The sequence below is a fragment of the Oncorhynchus mykiss genome, chromosome 15 (genome assembly GCF_013265735.2).
Source record: "Oncorhynchus mykiss isolate Arlee chromosome 15, USDA_OmykA_1.1, whole genome shotgun sequence".
Classification (NCBI taxonomy): domain Eukaryota; kingdom Metazoa; phylum Chordata; class Actinopteri; order Salmoniformes; family Salmonidae; genus Oncorhynchus; species Oncorhynchus mykiss.
In genome coordinates this window covers 67,652,798-67,677,332 of record NC_048579.1, presented here as the reverse complement: position 1 = coordinate 67,677,332, position 24,535 = coordinate 67,652,798, and the positions used below count along the sequence as shown (strand labels likewise).

The window sequence follows — 24,535 nt, the reverse complement described above, 5'->3', positions numbered from 1 at the left end:
AACGCCTGTTTCTCGAACGTGTAAATTGGGGCCATGTCTTTGCAGATGTAAGTTGTAACGGCAGCTGTTACCTCCTTCCATCTTCATGATTCTTTGCCATATGCTGTGCCACGGGCAAAAGCCTCTTGCAACGTCTGAGTCCGGGGTTTGTTTTGAGCACCCGACTGTACTTTTTGGGGTCTCATCCGTAGACTCTCTCCATACTGTTTCACATGATTTTTGTGTAGGTGCTAAGATAGGCTAGTGGTGTTTGAGCCTGTTGTCGGGACCGGCCTGCGGCATATTGTGCAGGGGGCGGTTTTCTAGTTCGTGTCAAACCTTTCATACCCAAACCATGACAATGCGACCAAAGTTGCCCCTCTTTTAGGTACGGTCTCCGTGCCACGTTCACTCATGTGTTGCAAATTTCCTTCCACACGTGTCCAATTGATAATATGAAACGATAGACGTTTTTCTATCGTCACACAATATATATCATCATACCTAATTCAAAGCACACAAAACCAGCATGGCTACCACTGCATTCTGCAGCAATACGCCATTCCATCTGGTTTGCGCTTAGTGGGACAATCATTTTTTCCCCAACAGGACAATGACCCAACACACCTCCAGGCTGTGTAAGGGCTATTTGACCAAGGAGAGTAATGGAGTGCTGGTTGTTGTTGGTTACTACATGATTCCATGTGTTATTTCATAGTGAAGAGATCAAAACTATTATTCTACAATGTAAAAAATAGTAAAACCCTAAATTAAGAAAACTCTTTATCTTTAATATCGCTCTATGCCATTTGATTAAAAAGAGAACACCTGAGAATGCCGATAGAGAAGGAAATATGAGCTTGTGTGTCTGTTTAGACTTGAGCCTAATTGAGCCAGCATGAGTCAGACTCGACTTGCCTTTAAACAGCAGTGTGGAATATCCTTGCCCTTACAATATTGAGGAGATACGCATCGCACCAGCGTGAGTAAAAAGCAGCATTGTACAATGTAGGCCTACTTAATAGTACAGCAGACTATATTGAGCTGTCTATGATAGCCTACATGGGGTTGAATGTCACCTCAGATGAATGTGACAACAGCTCCATTGTCTTTTACATAACCAATTGTGCCTTTTGGCAGTAGGAGTCTCCGTTAGTAAGTTTCTATAGTAGGTCTTACAATAGTAAGACAAAAGGAGGATTATAGTAGCCATTTCTTAGATTTGATGCAGAATGTTAGATTTCCTGACAATTATAGACCTTGTTCAACATGAGGGGGAAATACAGTTTAGCAGGTAGCCAGTTGAGTGAGCACGCATCAGGCAGCCCTGCCAGGGTCCATGTCCACGATGAGTCTGGGATGCAGTGTCGACAAGACCAAATCATTACCTGGAATAGACAGCACGTTGTCCGAAACTTTGTTTAACAGGATAATTATGTTACATCATAGTACCTACCTAATCCTAATAGTACCTATTCGCTGATAAACAAGCATATTACACGTGTTATACTTTGACACCTGTCTATTCTAAATGCCATCAATATTAACTACAAAGTCTACTGCTGCTCAATAATCCTAATTTACCAAGAAATGTGTTCCTATATTTACCAAGAAATGTAATCCTATAGCTATTGTACTGAGGTAGTATCGGCCTACCAATTTAATTAGGTTAAAACCTCTGACTGAACCACAACCACTCAAAGTCCTACTTTCCAAAACAATGTAAGACCAGAGACACCAGAGACAGACTTCAAATCCTATTCAGTACTAGTATCAGACTAATAAGTCAGCCGACCGTGAAACTCCTCATGAATCATTGGCATAGAAATCCTATGCAATTCACAGAACATACATCTGTTTTAATAATTGAACAGGGACCACAGCTGACCAATACCATGCAAGTGAGAAGGTTTTTATTGCTGTATGCTCAGTTTTACTCTGCTGCACTGCTTATGGTTCATTCCTGAGTGATATACAGTTTTGGTTAAAACTACAGCCTCAGACACAGTCAAAGGTTGTTGTTTTTTATGGCCAAAATGTGTGGATCTATAAAAGGCAAATGTCTAGAAAATAGAAATCACACTCCTATTGAATGCCATGAATGTATTCAGAATGCAACGAAATCTTGATCAAATTGACAGCAGTCAGCAGAGAACAGCAGGGACTGAGAGACTGAAAAACAGCTTCTATCTCAAGGCCATCAGACTGTTAAACAGCCACCACTAACATTGAGTGGCTGCTACTTTAAAACAATGACACTTAATATAATGTTTATATACCCTACATTACTCATCTTATAAGTATATACTGTACTCTATACCACCTACTGCATCTTGCCATCTTTATGTAATACATGTATCACTAGCCACTTTAAACAATGCCACTTAATATAATGTTTACATACCCTACATTACTCATCTCATATGTATATACTGCACTCGATACCATCTACTACATCTTGCCTATGCCATTCTGTACCATCACTCATTCATATATCTTTATGTACATATTCTTCATCCCTTTACACTTGGGTGTATAAAGTAGCTGTTGTGAAATTGTTAGGTTAGATTACTCGTTGGTTATTACTGCATTGTCTGAACTAGAAGCACAAGCATTTCGCTACACTCACATTAACATATGCTAACCATGTGTATGTGACAAATTAAATTTGATAACAACGATATTTCACATATCAGAACACCCTGACACCAAAAAAATCTTAAAATCATATCCTACACTGATATGGGTTAAAAACGTTATTTTATACAACGTGTCCAATGATCACCATACCTCTCTTACATGACTACAGCATTGTAAATTCTTCAAATATTATAGCATGTGTATTGTGGATGCATATTAATGCACATTACTAGACTTCAATACAAGCGTTGCACAGATCAATGGAATCCCCAATGTTTGCAATTTGATGACACAGATTCTCAAACGATAAGTGATCGTAATCCAGATGGTCAACCAGCAGCGTTGATTCGAAGCTCAGCATTCAGCAGAGACTAGAATGCATTGCTGGCAAAGTGCAGCACGCCGGGTGCCATTTAATAGGATAAGGACTGATCCCTTCTGTTAGACATCAAAACGTGATAGCTCGTCGCCTATCACACTGGGACCAGTACATAAGCTCTGCAATAGAAAAAGATGTAGAAAATTGCCTTTGGACTATCTGTAGTCAAGGTCAAATGATTGGTTACGTTGCCTTGTCATAACGTGAACAAATAATCACGCTCGAGGTTGGTAGCTAATGGTGGCACACTGAGCGAAAAGAAAGCATGACAGGATAATGGATCTGTCGTAGCTAGTTAGATGGATCCGCTATGGACACTGCTACAACTAAATAGATATACCGGCGGTAATGTAACTTGTTAACGTTAGCTGTACTAGGTTGACATTTCGGCATCTCATCTGGCATCCAGAGTGCATATCACCAAGCTGATATGTATGACAGGTTTCAAAGACGGAGTTCAGACAGAAGTGCTAGTAGCTAACTTAACGATGTGTTGCGGCGTAGCAACCGTTGCAAAACATGTAACGTTAAAGGTAGGTTGGCCAATGTTAGCAGCTGGTGCACTAACGCTTCACCTAGCTAGCTACAGTATATCCTTCATTTAACTGGATAACGTTAGCTATCAGTCAGGACTGTTACCTAGCTAGCTATGTCACAAGTCAACCACTGGCTAACCAACTGTGCAGAACCGACGAGTGCAGTGGAATAACACCATGGAATAATTTCAAGTGGAATACCCATCGCCGTCAAGGCTTAACGTTAGGTAGCTAACCGGCAAAATTGCCAATGTAACAAAGCAAAATGTAAGGCAACCATTAATTTTCAATTGAGAAATTGTAACTTATGTATAAAATGTAACAGTGCCATAAAGCAACGGACGTAGTCCTTTTGCGGCAAGAAAGCTAACCAAAGTTACGCTAACCTAACTGTTACAGGTTATTGACTCATTATGAGCACACTGCATGTGTCAAGTCAACTATTAGCCAACTAACGTCACGTTAATAACAAGTTCAGGCGGAATAAAAAGAACCCAGCAATTAAGATTCTGAATTAATTAAATTGGAGTCCGAGTCGACCAGCATGGCTGGACTCAAATAACGTTCACATAGCTAGCTACTCACGCACATAATTCAACAAGCTATTTCAGGCACTTGGTTATTTCAAGTCGTTTTCACCACGACTTTTGCTTCTTCTTCACTCCTTAGTACAGTAGAGGTTAGGCGTCAACCTCCACCTCCTGTCCACGAGCTCCTCCAAAGCTAGTGTCGAACCCATTTCAAAATAACGTTACACCGCTAACGTTATTTAGCTACACAACTTTTCAACCAGTCACCCGCGAGTTGTATTTTCGCACGTTACAATAAATTCCATTAACTTGTCAATAATATCCTGTTCTGGAAAACGTTAGGTAGGTTAATGTCCGAAGCAAATTGTGGTGTAAAGAACAAGAAGCTCAATGTCAGTTGTTCCATCTTCTTACCCAAATAGAAGCTAGCTTGCAAGCTAGACATGAACTCACGAGCAGCTGCACTGAGCTAGCTAACGTTTACCGTTAAGCTAAAACTGTAGTAAGGAGATAAAACCAAACCGGTTCGCTATTGCTTACCAGAATCAAAGCTTGGCTTGTGTCCATGTTGTTACTTATGGAAATATATATTTGTGTGCAAAAAAAAAATCAAACGAAGTACTTACTCCGTTTTCCGAATATTACCTCTGAGACCTTCCTCTCTTTCCCTCTCCTCAGTATCTCACTACAGACTGCCCCTCTTTCCCGATCTGTAGTAAAAATCCCGCCCACTACACTGTCACAACATCGCAAGGGACATGTGATTCACGTCAGGGGGATGGGCAATAACTCCAATATAGATCCCCATTGGCTTAACCAACATTTCAGTCGCCCGTGGAAACGGTACGTCATCAATTCCGTTCACGGATGGAGATCCTCTTGCACCCACTCTTTGCCCGGTCTTACTTTATAAGAATCTGATGCGTGCAAAAATCAGTTCTTACATCGTATGATTTAACCAGCATTAAATGAGCACTGACATCTGTTTATTTGTGTGTGCATCTCCCTGGCCCCGTCGGTTGTGTAGCTCCGCCCAACTTCCCGGCGGCTCATCAAACCTGACGTCATTCTTTCCATGACGTCGCGATTTTTCTATCTATTCAATGCTTTAGTGTTTGATTCTTCAGCACATAAGGGTGAAGGAGCGATACAGTCGTTTGAAATGGGCTATAGAATCTGTCTATTATATTGCAGTAAAAAAATATATATATATATATATATATGTATATATATAGCACAATTCAAGTCTGAATCACAAGTACTGACTATCTGAATAGCCTACCGACACACACACAAAGCATGCATTGCATTGTACACCAAAAGCTGTTCTGAAATAGTGGCACCTTGTTCTCTTCCAACACTGCAGGACTTACTCATATTAAACATAAGGCTAAAATTTCAAAGTACAGAGTACATAACATCTTGCACTAAACTTCAGCATATTACATTTTCCCACCCTGGCTCCCCAGGCTTTAGTGTCATTAATCTGAGTTTAACAATGAAGCTCTACATTACCTCTGATTCAATCCATTGATAGTTGTTAACTTCAGATAGCGGGGTTGTTCCTGGAATGAGGGTGTGATATCAGGTTGTAAACGGGTTGATGTCACATTTCCAGAGGCACACAGGAGATTCCATGAGAGGTGCAAGAGAGCTGTGTGTGTGAGCCTCGGTGTATAAGGTCGCCCTTGAATGTGTGTGTGTACAGTACATGCACTTCTGTGTGTGTGTGGGAGTGTGTAGGTGCACGAGTGTGTGTGTGTGTGTGTGTGTGTGTGTGTGTGTCGGAGTGTGTGTGTGTGTGTGGGAGTGTGTAGGTGCACGAGTGTGTGTGTGTGTGTGTGTGTGTGTGTGTGTGTGTGTGTGTGTGTGTGTGTGTGTGTGTGTGTGTGTGTGTGTGTGTGTGTGTGTGTGTGTCGGAGTGTGTGTGTGTGTGTCGGAGTGTGATGTCTGGCTACCATTGATCTGTGTATTCTCTGCACCCATTATCAGACCCATATTGGTCTGAGTATACATAATGCTGCATAATCTCTGCCAGACTGGCTCTATGATTATAACATCAACGCAATGCATGCAGGCCTTCAACTGTGTATAGAATGTGCATATTATTTGACCGGGATCCATAGCCATATATTAGCTACTCTTCACTTAATGGGTCCAATTTTTTAACACAAAAAAACATTGCTGCACTTCTTCAATTTACCGCTCTGGATTTATAAACAGGAGAAAGAAGTTGTTTAAACGTTGTGTAATTTGGACCTAAATCTTGTAATGTTCAATCGGTAGCTCTGAATCACAAACCAGTGTTAGGGAGGAACAGAACAGAGAGAGGGGAAGGAAATGAACACAACATAAATATCTCCAGTCCTCCATTTTCAGCGTCCCTCTCATCCGTCTCTGGGACTGGGTGTCAATGACCGCTGTTGACTTGAAGTTCAAACCAGAAGCATTTCACCACAGGAGTTATGCAGCTGATATCTTTTCAAAAGTAATATGTAGGCCTCTCATGAGCCACATGAGGCAAGCAAACAAGTTTCCTTGCAGGCCTTCCAAATCTTGCGGAGCTGTGGGAAAACGCGTATCCTATTTTTATGTGTGCCAGTTTCCAGTTCTCTCTCCCCCTCTCTCATACACACACAGCTCAGCTTTAGAGGCTCTCATTTCGGGCCTCTCCGATTGGAGGCCTGTAGCATTGTGCCCGGCCCTCGAGCAGATGTCCCTCTAACACGGAGAGCAGAGCAATTTTGATTGGTAACTTCCAAAATAGCACCCTATTCCCTATATCGTGCACTACTTTTGTCCAAGGCCCATAAGGATCTAGTCAAAAGTAGTGCACTATGTATGGAATAGGGTGCCATTTGGGACACAGCCCTTCTCTTTCCACCGCAGGCCCTAACTGTTTCACGCTATGGGTGATGATGTCGCTGGCTGCCATGGAAAAAAGAGATCCACACTTCAAATTTGATGAGGTTGAGTGCCCCCCCCCCCCCCCCCCCACACACACACACACATACTGCAGAGACAAAATTAAGCATGCCCACACAGACATGCTTGCCCGCCTGCCCGCCTTTCCTCCCCCCCACACACACACACACACACACACACACACACACACACACACACACACACACACACACACACACACACACACACACACACACACAGGTGTTTTGGGACTATGAGAAAGTCATTAGGAATAGTTCATTAAAAGTTGGGTGGGTAAATCAAATAAGAGCATGATTTATTGCAGTGGAGGATGATTTGTTCTCCCATTACTAGCAAGCTAAACAATGTTTGTAGTCGCTATTGTTTATCTAAGTATGACAGCCAATGAATTTGAATTATGCTCTGTGCTAACATTCTGCATGTTTGCTCAGTTGAGCTCACTTTAACAGCGGTTAAATCCATTTAAAGACTTTGGGAATGGTCTTAATGTGCAGAAATGAACAAAACCCATTTCGCAACAGGCAATGAAGCTTATTAACTGTTCCAAGCAGGGCTTTCTGAGACAATCCAGATTGTCTGGTCATTAGAGCAATGGATAAAGACAACAAATGATTTACTTTATGAAGGGACAGTTTCAGCCAGTGTATGCTTTGGGCACTTTAAAATACCTTGGCTTAATTTCCTTACACTACAACATATATTACTAAATCAACTATTTAATCATTGTTGAAATAAAAAATTAAAAAACTTAAAGCAGAGTTGATATTTTCAAAGGGGTTTTGGGACTTCAAGTCATAGAAATACAATTACCCATCTAACCATCACAGAACATTGACTTGAATTAAAAGGTGTCTGGTTAGACTGTAAACTCTCCTTCCAGACTCACATTAAGCATCTCCAATCCAAAATTAAATCTAGAATCGGCTTCTTATTTCGCAACAAAGCCTCCTTCACTCATGCCGCCAAACATACCCTCGTAAAACTGACTATCCTACCGATCCTTGTCTTCGGCGATGTCATTTTGTCATGACTTCCGCCGAAGTTGGTCCCTCTCCTTGTGCGGGCAATGTTCGGCGGTCGACGTCACCGGTTTTATAGTCGCCACCGATCCACTTTTCATTTTCCATTTGTTTTGTCTTCATTGTACACACCTGGTTTCCCTTCCATAATTATATGTTCCCTATTTAACCGTCTGGTTCCCCCTTGTTTTTGTGCGTGTTTCTTCGTTGGAAGTTGTCTTGTATTTTGTGAGCTGGTATATTTTTCCTTCTTGGAATATTTTGTTGTGTTTTTGAGTTACGAGTATTACCCATCTCAGTGTCCTGCTCCTGACTCCGCCTTACCTGCTTCACCTAGACACTTGACACATTTACAAAATAGCCCCCAACACTCTACTCAGCAAACTGGATGCAGACTATCACAGTGCCATCCGTTTTATCACCAAAGCCCCATATACTACCCACCACTGCGACCTGCATGCTCTCATTGGCTGGCCTTCACTACATATCCATCGCCAAACCCACTGGCTCCAGGTCATCTATAAGTCTCTGCTAGGTAAAGCCCCGCCTTATCTCAGCTCACTGGTCACCATAGCACCACCCACCCATAGCACACGCTCCAGCAGGTACAGTATATCACAAAAGTGAGTACACCCCTCACATTTTTGTCAATATTTGAGTATATATTTTCTTGCGACAACACTGAAGAAATGACACTTTGCTACAATGTAAAGTAGTGAGTGTACAGCTTGTATAACAGTGTAAATTTGCTGTCCCCTCAAAATAACTCAACACACAGCCATTAATGTCTAAACCGCTGGCAACAAAAGTGAGTACACCCCTAAGTGAAAATTTCCAAATTGGGCCCAAAGTGTCAATATCTTGTGTGGCCACCATCATTTTCCAGCACTGCCTTAACCCTCTTGGGCATGGAGTTCACCAGAGCTTCACAGGTTGCTACTGGAGTCCTCTTCCACTCCTCCATGACGACATCACGGAGCTGGTGGATGTTAGAGACCTTGCACTCCACCTTCCGTTTGAGGATGCCCCACAGATGCTCAATAGGGTTTAGGTCTGGAGACACGCTTGGCCAGTCCATCACCTTTACCCTCAGCTTCTTTAGCAAGGCAGTGGTCGTCTTGGAGGTGTGTTTTGGGTCGTTATCATGTTGGAATAATGCCCTGCCGCCCAGTCTCCGAAGGGAGGGGATCATGCTCTGTTTCAAATCAAATCAAATGTATTTATATAGCCCTTTGTACATCAGCTGATATCTCAAAGTGCTGTACAGAAACCCAGCCTAAAACTCCAAACAGCAAGCAATGCAGGTGTAGAAGCACGGTGGCTAGGAAAAACTCCCTAGAAAGGCCAAAACCTAGGAAGAAACCTAGAGAGGAACCAGACTATGTGGGGTGGCCAGTCCTCTTCTGGCTGTGCCGGGTGGAGATTATAACAGAACATGGCCAAGATGTCCAAATGTTCATAAATGACCAGCATGGTCCAATAATAATAAGGCAGAACAGTTGAAACTGGAGCAGCAGCACGGCCAGGTGGACTGGGGACAGCAAGGAGTCATCATGTCAGGTAGTCCTAAGGCATGGTCCTAGGGCTCAGGTCCTCCGAGAGAGAGAAAGAAAGAGAGAAAGAGAGAATTAAAGAGAGCACACTTAAATTCACACAGGACACCGAATAGGACAGGAGAAGTACTCCAGATATGACAAACTGACCCTAGCACTGACACATAAACTACTGCAGCATAAATACTGGAGGCTGAGACAGGAGGGGTCAGGAGACACTGTGGCCCCATCCGAGGACACCCCCGGACAGGGCCAAACAGGGAGGATATAACCCCACCAACTTTGCCAAAGCACAGCCCCCACACCACTAGAGGGATATGTTCAACCACCAACTTACCATCCTGAGACAAGGCTGAGTATAGCCCACAAAGACCTCCGCCACGGCACAACCCAAGGGGGGGCGCCAACCCAGACAAGACGATCACATCAGTTACTCAACCCACTCAGGTGACGCACCCCTCCCAGGGATGGTATGAGAGAGCCCCAGTAAGCCAGTGAATATGGTTAGAGGCAGAGAATCCCAGTGGAAAGAGGGGAATCGGCCAGGCAGAGACAGCAAGGGCGGTTCGTTGCTCCAGAGCCTTTCCGTTCACATTTCCATTTACTGGGCCAGACTACACTCAATCATATGACCTACTGAAGAGATGAGTCTTCAGTAAAGACTTAAAGGTTGAGACCGAGTTGGCGTCTCTGACATGGGTAGGCAGACCGTTCCATAAAAATGGAGCTCTATAGGAGAAAGCCCTGCCTCCAGCTGTTTGCTTAGAAATTCTAGGGACAATTAGGAGGCCTGCGTCTTGTGGCCGTAGCGTACGTGTAGGTATGTACGGCAGGACCAAATCAGAGAGATAGGTAGGAGCAAGCCCATGTAATGCTTTGTAGGTTAGCAGTAAAACCTTGAAACCAGCCCTTGCTTTGACAGGAAGCCAGTGTAGGGAGGCTAGCACTGGAGTAATATGATCCAATTTTTTGGTTCTAGTCAGGATTCTAGCAGCCGTATTTAGCACTAACTGAAGTTTATTTAGTGCTTTATCCGGGTAGCCGGAAAGTAGAGCATTGCAGTAGTCTAACCTAGAAGTGACAAAAGCATGGATTAATTTTTCTGCATCATTTTTGGACAGAAAGTTTCTGATTTTTGCAATGTTACGTAGATGGAAAAAAGCTGTCCTTGAAATGGTCTTGATATGTTCTTCAAAAGAGAGATCAGGGTCCAGAGTAACGCCGAGGTCCTTCACAGTTTTATTTGAGACGACTGTACAACCATTAAGATTAATTGTCAGATTCAACAGAAGATCTCTTTGTTTCTTGGGACCTAGAACAAGCATCTCTGTTTTGTCCGAGTTTAAAAGTAGAAAGTTTGCAGCCATCCACTTCCTTATGTCTGAAACACACGCTTCTAGCAAGGGCAATTTTGGGGCTTCACCATGTTTCATTGAAATGTACAGCTGTGTGTCATCTGCATAGCAGTGAAAGTATGTATGTCACAGTACATGTTGGCATTCATGGTTCCCTCAATGAACTGTAGCTCCCCAGTGCCGGCAATACTCATGCAGCCCCAGACCATGACACTCCCACCACCATGCTTGACTGTAGGCAAGACACAATTGTCTTTGTACTCCTCACCTGGTTGCCGCCACACACGCTTGACACCATCTGAACCAAATAAGTTTCTTGGTCTCATCAGACCACAGGACATGGTTCCAGTAATCCATGTCCTTAGTTTGCTTGTCTTCAGCAAACTGTTTGCGGGCTTTCTTGTGCATCATCTTTAGAAGAGGCTTCCTTCTGGGACGACAGCCATGCAGACCAATTTGATGCAGTGTACGGCGTATGGTCTGAGCACTGACAGGCTGACCCCCCACCCCTTCAACCTCTGCAGCAATGCTGGCAGCACTCATACGTCTATTTCCCAAAGACAACCTCTGGATATGACGCTGAGCACGTGCAATCAACTTCTTTGGTCGACCATGGCGAGGCCTGTTCTGAGTGGAACCTGTCCAGTTAAACCGCTGTATGGTCTTGGCCACCGTGCTGCAGCTCAGTTTCAGGGTCTTGGCAATCTTCTTATAGCCCAGGCCATCTTTATGTAGAGCAACATTTCTTTTTTTCAGATCCTCAGAGAGTTCTTTGCCATGAGGTGCCATGTTGAACTTCCAGTGACCAGTCAGTATGAGGGAGTGTGAGAGCGATGACACCACATTTAACACACCTGCTCCCCATTCACACCTGAGACCTTGAAACACTAACGAGTCACATGACACCGGGAGGGAAAATGGCTAATTGGGCCCAATTTGGACATTTTCACTTACGGGTGTAATCACTTTTGTTGCTAGCGGTTTAGACATTAATGGCTGTGTGTTGAGTTATTTTGAGGGGACAGCAAATTTACACTGTTATACAAGCTGTACACTCACTACTTTACATTGTAGCAAAGTGTCATTTCTTCAGTGTTGTCACATGAAAAGATATACTCAAATATTTACAAAAATGTGAGGGGTGTACTCACTTTTGTGATATACTGTATATTGCACTGGTTATCCCCAAAGCCAACACTTCCTTTAGCCGCCTTTCCTTCCAGTTCTCTGCTGCCAATGACTGGAACAAATTGCAAAAATCTCTGAAGCTGGAGTCTTTTATCTCCCTCTCAAACTTTAAGCATCAGCTGTCTGAGCAGCTTACCGATCACTGTAGCTGTACACAGCCAATCTGTAAATAGCACACCCGACTACCTCAACCCCATATTATTACTTACCCTCTTGCTCTTTGCACCCCAGTATCTCCACTTGCACATCATCATCTGCACATCTATCACTTCAGTATTAATGCTAAATTGTAATTATTTTCGCCTCTAGGGCCTATTTATTGCCTACCTCCCTACTCTTCTACATTTGCACACACTGTACATATATTTTTCGATTTTTCTTTTGTGTTATTGACAGTACATTTGTTTATGTGTAACTCTGTGTTTTTGTCGCACTGCTTTGCTTTATCTTGGCCAGGTCGCAGTTGTAAATGAGAACTTGTTCTCAACTGGCCTACCTGGTTAAATAAAGGTGTAATACATTTTAAAAAATATATATAAAAAAAACAATGTCCATTCTAGTGATTCTATCCTTGTGGTTTATCTTATCCAAACGTTTCCCAAAAGCTGAAGGCTTTATCAACCCGGTTTGGTTGATTCAGTCCCTCTGTGGAAATAGTTCTTACATTTTTCTGCCTTGCATGACACTTTAAATGTCAAGTGTCATTATAAACCACTGTGCATGTTAATGTGTTCACACCCTGTGGCTAAAGATAGTGACAAACCACACCAATCTATAAAAAGAGGAAATTCTAATAAGATGCATTTCCGCATTGTATAAAGTTTGACATAATCAAATGATCTAGCAGTGAGAGACTTATCCCCAGAATACCAAAATATATGAGAGTCATCTACTCTAAAGTTGATATTTCAGAGAAGCCAAGCAAATATACCCAAGATGGCCGCCGTCTAGGATTTATCCTAACACAGACAGTAATTATGGGGCTCCACAGACAGACATTGGAGTGAGAAAGCAGATGAATAGCCTAATTATGGGTTAAAAAGAACAACGTGTAGCAGGTGGCATTGTGCATTTCTGGTTCCAGGCACATGGAGAGAGTGAACTTGGTAGCAGACCTCTTAGTGTCTTATCACATTTTGTGATACTACTGGGGGTTGATAAGGGGAAAGGGGGAAACCTAGTCAGTTGCACAACTGAATGCATTCTACCAAAATGTGTCTTCCGCATTTAACCCAACCCCTCTGAAACAGAGATCTACTGGGATCTACTGTAGGACTACACAGGTAACAATACACTTAGGGAAATGTGAAAGTATGACAGCATATCGGGACGAGAGATAGAAAATGTAGTCTTGACTACTACCATCATATAAAAGATAGATATACCTCCCGTTTGCTGTGCTGAACATGTTTCACCGAAACACATGACAGTGGCTCATTATCCCATCCACTCATGTACAGTAACGCTCTCCAGTCATGTTACCATTGATCGATGTTGAGAAAGCGGAAAGTGTGAACGTGGAAATTGCCAGGGTTCCGATCTGTCAGGACATGCTGTGTTATGACTTCCTGTGGTCACCAATCTTTCTCCATGACTTTTGTTTCTTGAAACAGACCTTTGTTTCCGTTCGCTCAGCACATTGGCAGGGCGACTTCCTTCTTTTAGAGTGACTGGAGAGAGAGGGAGGGAAATAAGAAAAATCTGTCAAAAATGAAATAGACACAAACATTTGAATAGATACCCTACTTTGTGTGTTTATATACTGGCATTAACACAAAACATGAATGTGGCTATGGCCCCATCACACCCAAGGCTAATATAAGGATAGTATGAACATAAATGTTGCAAGTCTGATGTAGAAGAGAAGCAGATATTTCGTTTTTTTGTAAAAACATCCATTGATATAAACACAGATGGCACTGATAAGGTCCAAGTTGATGTGTTGAATCTCATCGCAGAATAAAGTCATGTTCAACAACAGAGTGGGTGCAATTACATTTCACACCTACATCTCCCCTATCTAAAGGACATAGAGGATTTGGTATCAAGAGGGTAGTGGTCATTAGGGTAGGACTGACTGTGCCTCAGCCCCAGCCAGTACTTAAGACAGTGTCTATATTATCAGACATTGCCTGTGTCCCAAATGGCTCCCTATTCCCTACATAGTGCACTTATTCTCACCAGAGCCCTATGCACGCTGTTCCCTATATAGTGCACTACGTTTGATAGATACGTTAGAGTAATATGTAGGGAATAGGGTGCCATTTAGGGTGCTGTCAAGGTTTATATCAAGGCATGTTGTTTGGTGGCCCACAGATCTTAATGAGAAACACTCATTCCATCAAGCATATCATCAGCCTGCCATAATTACCGTAATCACATTTTCCTAAAATCCGAGAAGGAGCAAACATGGGTTAGTGTGGTCTAGAGCTCCCAATTACCTCCACAAAGAACACACATACACTGCTGACACGGCAAAAGACGGGCAACGACAGCCCCCATATTTTCCACCAAGAGAAGTAGCAGTGGCCAAAACAGACACAGACACGTACGTACACACACACACAAGGGCGACCTTGTCCCGCGAGGCTCACACACACCACAACCCTCAGAGCCCAAAGCCAGTGTGAGGCAGTAGTGTTAACTGCCTCACACCAGTTAGCTAGTGTAACAGTTAAGCTTCCGTCCCTCTCCTCGCCCCTACCTGGGCTCGAACCAGGGACCCTCTGCACACAGCAACAACAGCCACCCTTGAAGCATCATTACCCATCGCTCCACAAAAGCCGTGGCCCTTGCAGAGCAAGGGGAACAACTACTTCAAGGTCTCAGAGCGAGTGACGTCACCGATTGAAACGCTATTAGCGCGCACCCCGCTAACTAGCTAACCATTTCACATCGGTTACATGAGCACAGGGTTAGGGGAGACAAAAGTGAAACGAGAGGTAGAGAGAGAGAAAGAGAGGGCTAGAGAGGGGGAAAGAGAGGTAGAGAGAGAGAGAAAGAGAGGGATAGAGAGGGGGAAAGAGAGGGATAGAGAGGGGGAAAGAGAGGGATAGAGAGGGGGAAAGAGAGGGGTAGAGACAGAGAAAGAGAGGGATAGAGAGGGGGAAAGAGAGGTAGAGAGGGGGAAAGAGAGGGATAGAGAGAGAGAGAGAGAGAGAGAGGGGATAGAGAGGGATAGAGAGGGGGAAAGAGAGGGATAGAGAGAGAGAAAGAGAGGGATAGAGAGGGGGAAAGAGAGGTAGAGAGAGAGAAAAAGAGGGATAGAGAGGGGGAAAGAGAGGGATAGAGAGGGGGAAAGAGAGGGATATAGAGAGAGAGAGAGAGAGAGAGAGGGATAGAGAGAGGGAAAGAGAGGGATATATATATATATATATATAGAGAGAGAGAGAGAGAGAGAGAGAGAGAGAGAGGGATAGAGAGAGGGATAGAGAGGGGGAAAGAGAGGGATAGAGAGAGAGAAAGAGAGGGATAGAGAGAGAGAGCAGAGAGAGAGAGAGAGAGAGAGAGAGAGAGAGCAGAGAGAGAGAGAGAGAGCAGAGAGAGAGAGAGAGAGAGAGCAGAGAGAAAGGGGCGTACAGAGAGATATAGAAAGAGACACACAAAGAAACTATGTGAACTGGAAAGAGAGGAAGAGGGAGGGAGGGAGGGAGGGAGGGAGGGAGGGAGGGAGGGAGGGAGGGAGGGAGGGAGGGAGGGAGGGAGGGAGGAGACAGTGGTCTTACTCAGTCCTGAGACAGCAGCACTAGGGTTATCTGGCCAAGTTTCCACTCACAAACAATAATTCACCTCAAGTGCCCACTCTGGCTGAGTAAGTAAGGACACCGGCCCAGCCCCGCCTGTTACATTACGTCAGCTTCCCAAATGGCACCCTATTCCCTACTTAGTGCACCATTTTTTAACCAGAGCACTATGGGGACTCCCTATGGAGTCAGCCGAAGGGGACAACATTTGACTGTGGACTCCACCTTTTTCTGAACTTCTCCTTTTTTCCGCGATCTGTTTTCCATTGATACCTTCCGTATTTATATTTGCACTGGCTCCAGTCTGCGCTGGGGCTGGAAAGTGTATTTCATTCAGGTCAGGGAACAGTTTTACCATAAAATATAGGACATATGAATAGTCTTGACTTGATTACCAACCAGGCAGCGAGGCAGAAAAGAAACCACCTGAGATTCAGAAATTCTGACTTTCACAAAATGATTTCCCATAAGCTCAACTTGATTATTTTTACCCAGCAACAGCCTCTATGAGCTAACATGGTTTGGTACACAGTAGGTACACTATTCAAGTATGCACAGTGTCAATTAAATTAAATAGTTGTTTACACTGACATAGTTATTCAGATACTCAAACGTCACAGATATCACTGTGTGTACTTATTATTTAAAGGAGGAGTCGGGGGCGGCTGGGCAGCTTCCTGGCAGAGGTGACATTGGGATGCATTGGCAGTAAGTGGTGTAATTACAGATCATTTTCACCATGTTTAGCTGTTCATTTAGGCGTGGAGCTTGGCCCAATAAAAACCTGCCCCCCACTGCCTCCGCCCACTCAACCCCTCGGCAGCGCACCGTCACAGCCCCTGAAAAATAATTAACCACTTCCAAATTAATTACATGCTGAAAACCACCCAAATCCCATGTTTACTTGACACACAGCGTGAGCGAGCAGTGGAGCGGACATCACAGAAAAAATAACTTAATTATGAGAGCAGTCTGATCTAGACCTGTATTCATAAAGTGTCTCAGAGTAGGAGTGCTGATCTCAGGTCAGTTTGGCCTCATGGATCATAATGAATAAGATTACATGGACCTGATCCTAGATCAGCACTCAGACAGATGGTTTATGAATACAGGCCCTGGCTCTATTGCCCAGAACAGAGGCATGTAGGGGGGCACAACATGGGGCACCGAGGAGAGGATCCAGTGGGAACTAGGTGGCCTTTCCTCCCCATCTCTTCCCTTTCGCACAGGGGTCATTCCCCCGGAGAGAGGGCTGGAGGCTGGATGGCACGGAGAGGAAGAGAAACAGGCTAATACTGCCAGGCCCTGGGGCCCTGCTTCTTGACCGGCTGGGAGGCCCTTGATACACACAACACACACCTCGACCTCATACAGGTAATGGCCCTGACCACACTGTATCAATGAACACAGACCTTACAATAAAGAACAGTAGCAGTAAAAAAAAAGAGAGAGAGAGAGCGAGAGAGAGAGACGAGGGAGAGTGGGAGAGTGAGAGAGAGACGAGGGAGAGAGAGAGAGAGAGAGAGATAGAGACGAGGGAGAGAGAGAGAGAGACGAGGGAGAGAGAGAGAGAAAGAGAGAGAGAAAGAGAGAGAGAGAGAGAGAGAGAGAGAGAGAGAGTGGGAGAGCGAGAGAGAGTGAGAGTGAGAGAGAGAGAGAGAGAGAGAGAGAGAGAGAGAGAGAGTGAGAGAGAGAGAGAGAGAGAGAGGGAGGAAGGGAAAGGGTTAACATAATGTAAGTATAATACATTGTTATTTCAATGGCCTTAAGAAAATATACTATTCAACCAATCCTATGGCCAAATGAGACTATAACATTATACCAGATATAAAATGTGGGTTTAACTAACCCTTATCATCATCCAACATCAGATCAACGTTTGTTATCCTCCAAGGTAACAGTAAATACAGGTAATTGCTCAGTTGAGCAAATGTAATTCTCAGCTGAGAGAGAGCGAGAGTGAGAGAGACAGATACGGTCTGCATGATCCATAACAGATGGATATGTCAGATATGCCCAGCCAGGCTTACTCAAATGCTTAGTGGTGAAGTTATGACCCCTGTGTGAGTCTCCCCCCTTTGCTCAGTGCTCCAATTATCCCTGGTCTTCTCCGCCTGGGGATAAGCAAGAGCCATGCACCCGTAATAGACGGACGGATGGACAGAACCATTACCAAGCCATCACCAGAGGAAGGAATTTATCAAATAAGCTAAGAAGAAGCAGTGAATCTTCACTGTAATGAAATAATCAAAACTAGCCATGACCCACAGTAGCCCTTTATAACAACATTGTTGGGTTTTACTGAGTCAATCTACTCCCTGGTCATTGAGACTGCTCCTGGCTTTGATACAATGCAGTAGCTATATCTCCTGGGATTATGGAGCAAAACAAATATAGTTTCAGTGTTGACCTCCTCTCTATTACTAGTTTATTGTTTACAATAATCCCAGGGAAGATGAAAGGGCCATACACTCTTAGAAAAGAAAGTGCTGTCTATCTGGCTGTCCCCATAGGAAAACCCTTTAAAGAACCCTGTTTGATTCTAGATAGAACCGGTTTGAGTTCCATGTGGAACCCTTTACACAGATGGTTCTACATGGAACCCAAAATAGTTCTACCTGAAACCAAAAAGGGTTATCCTATGGGGAGAGCCAAAGAACCCTTCAGGAACCCTTTTTTCTAAGAGTGTATAAGGACATGGAGTGTCACCTCATATTACACAATAATATAGACACAGACGCCCCAATGTCTATGAAAGTGTTTTCCTGCTACTGACTTGTCCTCAACTCTGTTTGTTAAGTTGTGAAACTCTGCAAATGCAAATTCCATCAAGTCAGATGACAGTCCAAATGTCTGTTATGCAATTCACTTCCTGTTGACCGTCAGTGACCTCAGTGATTGGTCAGGATAAATGGAATAGATGCAGTTGATTGGTGAAAACAGGAAATGACACAATTAAATTGGTGGCGAAGGTGCTTTGCTTTGAGAAATTAACTAGTGACATCATGAAATGGTCCCATAAACGACTAACTGAATCACTGATACAGTCAGAACACAATCAGATCAAGTGTATTTTTGCTCAGAGGATAAATGCCAAGCCTTGAACCAAAGGCCACAAAACTGAAAAACATAATTTCCAGGATGACCAATGTTGAACTGTTTTCCAATGCTTTCACTTTCTTTTCACTATTCATGGAATCAAAAAAAATAATAATAATAATTGATTTATAAAGCCCTTCTTACATCAGCTGATATATCAAAGTGCTGTACAGAAACCCAGTTTAAAACCCCAAACAGCAAGCAATGCAGGTGTAGAAGCACGGTGGCTAGGAAAAACTCCCTAGAAAGGCAAGAACCTAAGAAGAAATCTAGAGAGGAACCAGGCTATGAGGGCTGGCCAATCCTCTTCTGGCTGTGCCGGGTGGAGATTATAACAGAACATGGCCAAGATGTTCAAATGTTCATAAATGACCAGCAGGGTCAAATAATAATAATCACAGTGGTTGTCGAGGCTGCAACAGGTCAGCACCTCAGGAGTAAATGTCAGCTGGCTTTTCATAGCCGAGCATTCAGAGTATCTCTACCGCTCCTGCTGTCCCTAGAGAGTTGAAAACAGCAGGTCTGGGACAGGTAGCACATCAGGGTACCATAGTCTCAGGCAGAACAGTTAAAACTGGAGCAGCAGCACGGCCAGGAGTACTGGAGACAGCAAGGAGTCATCAGGCCAGGTAGCCCTAAGGCATGATCCTAAGGCTCAGGTCCTCCGAGAGAGAGAGAGAGAAAGAAAGAAAGAAAGAAAGAAAGAAAGAAAGAGAGAAAGAAAGAAAGAGAGAGAGAGAGAGAGAGAGAGAGAGAGAGAGAATTAGAGAGAGCATACTTAAATTCACACAGGACACCGGAAAAGACAAGAGAAATACTCCAGATATAAAAGACTGACCCTAGCCCCCCGACACATAAACTACTGCAGCATAAATACTGTGAATGTATTTCTAATTCCCAACCAGGTCTAAACTGGTGCATGGATTACGGACAAGGAGGATCTTCTCACTGGTTATGGTTTAACTAATCTGGATTAGGTTTAATCTAATAATATGGTTTAGGTTTAACCTGATAATCTGAGTTAGGTTCATTTGATAATCTGGTTTAGGTTAATTTGATAATATGGGTTGGGTTAAAAGGATCACCACACATTGATCCAGACCTGATGTTTACAGGTTACTGGTTACAGGAATCTAGGGACCTTGTCAATGGGCAAGACAAGTACAGGGCATTGGCATATCTTTCAACATGTCAGATTTAGTTTCTCTGCTTTTTAGCACTGGCATATCTTCCTCTCTTCTTCTCTCTCCTTTCCCTCTCCCCCTTTCTCTCTAATGCCTGCCATCCTCTGTGGTGTCTAACGGTTAATGGAAACTTTCCTCTCCCTCAGCATGTCACTTCAAGGGCAGGGTAGGTGTTTCCAGCCTTCCGCCAGCGACAGTAAGCCACCCTGCCTTGCACCGTTGTCCACCAGCAAACTAAACCCCCTGCCTTGCACCGTTGTCCACCAGCAAACTAAACCCCCTGCCTTGCACCGTTGTCCACCAGCAAACTAAAACCCCCTGCCTTGCACCGTTGTCCACCAGCAAACTAAACCCCCTGCCTTGCACCGTTGTCCACCAGCAAACTAAACCCCCTGCCTTGCACCGTTGTCCACCAGCAAACTAAAACCCCCTGCCTTGCACCGTTGTCCACCAGGAAACTAAACCCCCCTGCCTTGCACCGTTGTCCACCTGGAAACTAAACCTCCCTGCCTTGCACCGTTGTCCACCTGGAAACTAAACCTCCCTGCCTTGCACCGTTGTCCACCAGGAAACTAAACCCCCCTGCCTTGCACCGTTGTCCACCAGGAAACTAAACCCCCTGCCTTGCACCGTTGTCCACCATGAAACTAAACCCCCTGCCTTGCACCGTTGTCCACCAGGAAACTAAACCCCCTGCCTTGCACCGTTGTCCACCAGGAAACTAAACCCCCTGCCTTGCACCGTTGTCCACCATGAAACTAAACCCCCTGCCTTGCACCGTTGTCCACCATGAAACTAAACCCCCTGCCTTGCACCGTTGTCCACCAGGAAACTAAACCCCCTGCCTTGCACCGTTGTCCACCATGAAACTAAACCCCCTGCCTTGCACTGTTGTCCACCAGGAAACTAAACCCCCTGCCTTGCACCGTTGTCCACCAGGAAACTAAACCCCCTGCCTTGCACCGTTGTCCACCAGGAAACTAAACCCCCTGCCTTGCACCGTTGTCCACCATGAAACTAAACCCCCTGCCTTGCACCGTTGTCCACCATGAAACTAAACCCCCTGCCTTGCACCGTTGTCCACCAGGAAACTAAACCCCCTGCCTTGCACCGTTGTCCACCATGAAACTAAACCCCCTGCCTTGCACTGTTGTCCACCAGGAAACTAAACCCCCTGCCTTGCACCGTTGTCCACCAGGAAACTAAACCCCCTGCCTTGCATGGGCTCTCTTGTAATGCATAAGAGAAAAGGCATTCTACGATGGTATACAAGTCCTTCTCCGTGTCACTAGAGATTTGTCATCTAGACAATTATTTGTTTTGGTGGTGACAAATACGATGACACACACAGAACTGTGTTTTAAAAAATCTACCGACATATGCAGATACCTCTGAATTGTCTGTCGCGAAGAACATGCTACTTTTGTTGATTTTCAGTTCCAGTACAGAGTTTTTGTAAATGTCCATAAAGGCAGGCTAGCCATTAGCCTTGACCATGTACAATTCCACCCGGATTTCCAGTATGTGTGAAACCAAAGAAACAGTCTGGTTTTTGTTTCACAAGAGGAGGAAAGTGTCCTGCCAATGGTACCACATGCCCATTATATGAGAAATAGAGCGCTATAAAAAAAACCTTGGACCAAGTTAGACAGAGAGAATATACCCTGGACCAGGATAGCAGAGTGAATATACCCTGGACCAGGATAGCAGAGTGAATATACCCTGGACCAAGTTAGACATAGAGAATATAGCCTGGGCCAAGTTAGCAGAGAGAATATACCCTGGACCAGGATAGCAGAGTGAATATACCCTGGACCAAGTTAGACATAGAGTATATACCCTGGACCAAGTTAGACATAGAGAATATACCCTGGACCAAGTTAGACATAGAGAATATACCCTGGACCAACGATAATATACCCTGGACCAAGTTAGACAGTGAGAATATACCCTGGACCAAGTTAGACTGAGAGTATTTACCCTGGACCAAGTTAGACTGAGAGTATATACCCTGGACCAAGTTAGACAACGATAATATACCCTGGACCAAGTTAGACAGTGCGTATACTGTATACCCTGGACCAAGTTAGACAGCGATAATATACCCTGGACCAAGTTAGACTGAGAGTATATACCCTGGACCAAGTTAGACTGAGAGTATATACCCTGGACCAAGTTAGCAGAGGGAATATAACCTGGACCAAGTTAGCATAGAGAATATACCCTGGACCAAGTTAGACAGAGAGAATATAGCCTGGACCAAGTTAGACAGAGAGTATATACCCTGGACCAAGTTAGCAGAAAGTTAGCAGAGGGAATATAACCTGGACCAAGTTAGACAGAGAGAATATACCCTGGACCAAGTTAGACAGAGAGTATATACCCTGGACCAAGCTAGCAGAGGGAATATAACCTGGACCAAGTTAGACATAGAGAATATACCCTTGACCAGGATAGACAGAGAGAATATACCCTGGACCAAGTTAGACAGTGATAATATACCCTTGACCAGGATAGACAGAGAGAATATACCCTGGACCAAGTTAGACAGCGATAATATACCCTAGACCAAGTTAGACAGAGAGAATATACACACATTTGGCATTGGTGCTGAGTGGAATTAAAAAAAAAAAAAATTATATTATATCGATAAAAAGGTATGACAGTTAAGATGATTTTCCACTGCTCGTAATTCATTAGTGCAGCTTTCAAATAAACCCTCTATTCCCGTATTCAGTCTACAGAGTTTCTTTGTCCTGGTTAGACACTTCAGTTTAGTAGATTTTAGAAGAGGGAGTGTTGTGAATAGTATGAGAACTTGTTTATTGGTGCCTTTCCTGCTATTCATAACATATTTTGGACGGCCGTCACAATGCGTGAATGCTAGTGTAGAATTGTCGCCCCTTGCTCCATCGAAGAAAGCCTTTTTTAATAGAGCATGGGTTGGAACGCTTCAGGAAAGTGGTCACGTGTGTTTGCGAGTCAGAGGTCCTGAGTTCAAGTCTCGGTATGAGCTGAATCTGGAGGAAGTGGTACTCAGCAAGCAAGCAGCGTGACATCTTTTACACTAGCAATCTAGACTCACACACTGAAATGTACAGTAAAAGCACACAGAGTTAATAGAGAGGCCAGCAATGGGTTACTGTAAAGCTTCTAAACAACTAAATGTCCTTCCTGAGCCCAAATGGACCTATATCTACATTGAGCCAGTTTCAGGCATCTACAAACACAGCCTAGTTAAATAGGCCCACATTAAATAGTTCAGTTTAGGAAGTGGACACTTGTAGCCCAGTTAGAATGAGTCCTGAATGTAGCCAGAGATAGTGGATATTACTCTGTGCTGTAGCCTAGATAGAGATTTCTCATAGCTGTAGCTCCAGTAGCCCAGTTACAGAGAGACCCAGCACAGTCAGTCTGTCCTAACTGTCAAAATAACAGAGCTTTGTCCAAATAAGTAATGCTAATGTACTAACGTGATAATGTTCACAGCTACTCAAGCGTCGGCGTCTTCCAGGTTACTTCCCGCTGTCAAACAAGAGCCTGATAGCTGTCAAACGTATGCTAGCAGTGACGGAAATACACAGAGCCTTTCAAAACACTCCTTTCATATAAGAGGGAGACGAAGAGGAGTCTTGGAACAGCTCCTGGAATAAGGCTGCAAGTCATCAGCTGTGGCTATTAGCTGCAGCTGTGGCTATTAGCTAGCTCAGTGTTGATACTCTTATGCCATTTCAGTGTAGGTGCCACTGTGGAAATGGAATGAACAGTGTACTGTATACTAGGCATGGACTGTATGATAGATTCATCAAAGGAATGGGAATACAGATAGAAATCCTACATCTGCTCCACCTTTATGAGCTTTCACAGAAATAATCATGATGCTGATTGCCATCATTGTCGGTACAGTACAATCACCACCGTGCAATGGCTCCAAAGGCTCTGTTGGTTAGATCATGGCAACACCAGGATTGTGGGTTATGTCCACGGGGCACATATTATGAATATGTGGCTTTGGACTAAAGCATCTACTAAATTAACACCACCATGACCATAACCATCATCACCACCATCATCATCATCCCCATCACCATTATGACCATCATCACCATCAGACCGTCATCACCATCGTCACCATCAGACGATCATCACCATCAGACCATCATCCCCATCCCCATTATGACCATCATACCATCATCACCACCATCATCATTATGACCATCAGACCATCATCACCATCCCCATCACCATCGTAACCATCAGACCATCATCATCACCATCATCCTCCTCCTCTTCCTCCTCCTCCTCCTCCTCTTCCTCCTCATTGCCCTGTAATGTGCCAGATCCCTGGGAGTCGGTCCATCTGTATGTAGGTCAGAGTCAGAGG

The 24,535-nt window shown here is 44.1% G+C and overlaps 1 protein-coding gene across 6 annotated transcripts in view; it reads right to left on the bottom strand.

Annotated features, from left to right (window-relative positions):
• Positions 1-4,847, bottom strand: part of LOC110490600 (plasma membrane calcium-transporting ATPase 1) — a 60,497-nt gene extending 55,650 nt beyond the window's left edge. For 2 of the 6 annotated variants that reach the window (XM_036945055.1, XM_036945057.1), the window contains exon 1: positions 4,691-4,847. The gene's annotated coding sequence lies outside the window, so the exon portion shown is untranslated. Of the gene's footprint in view, positions 1-4,604 lie in introns of all 6 variants that reach the window. The other 4 variants (XM_036945056.1, XM_036945058.1, XM_036945054.1 and 1 more) reach the window with 3 other exon arrangements.
• Between the last annotated feature and the right edge of the window lie 19,688 nt (positions 4,848-24,535).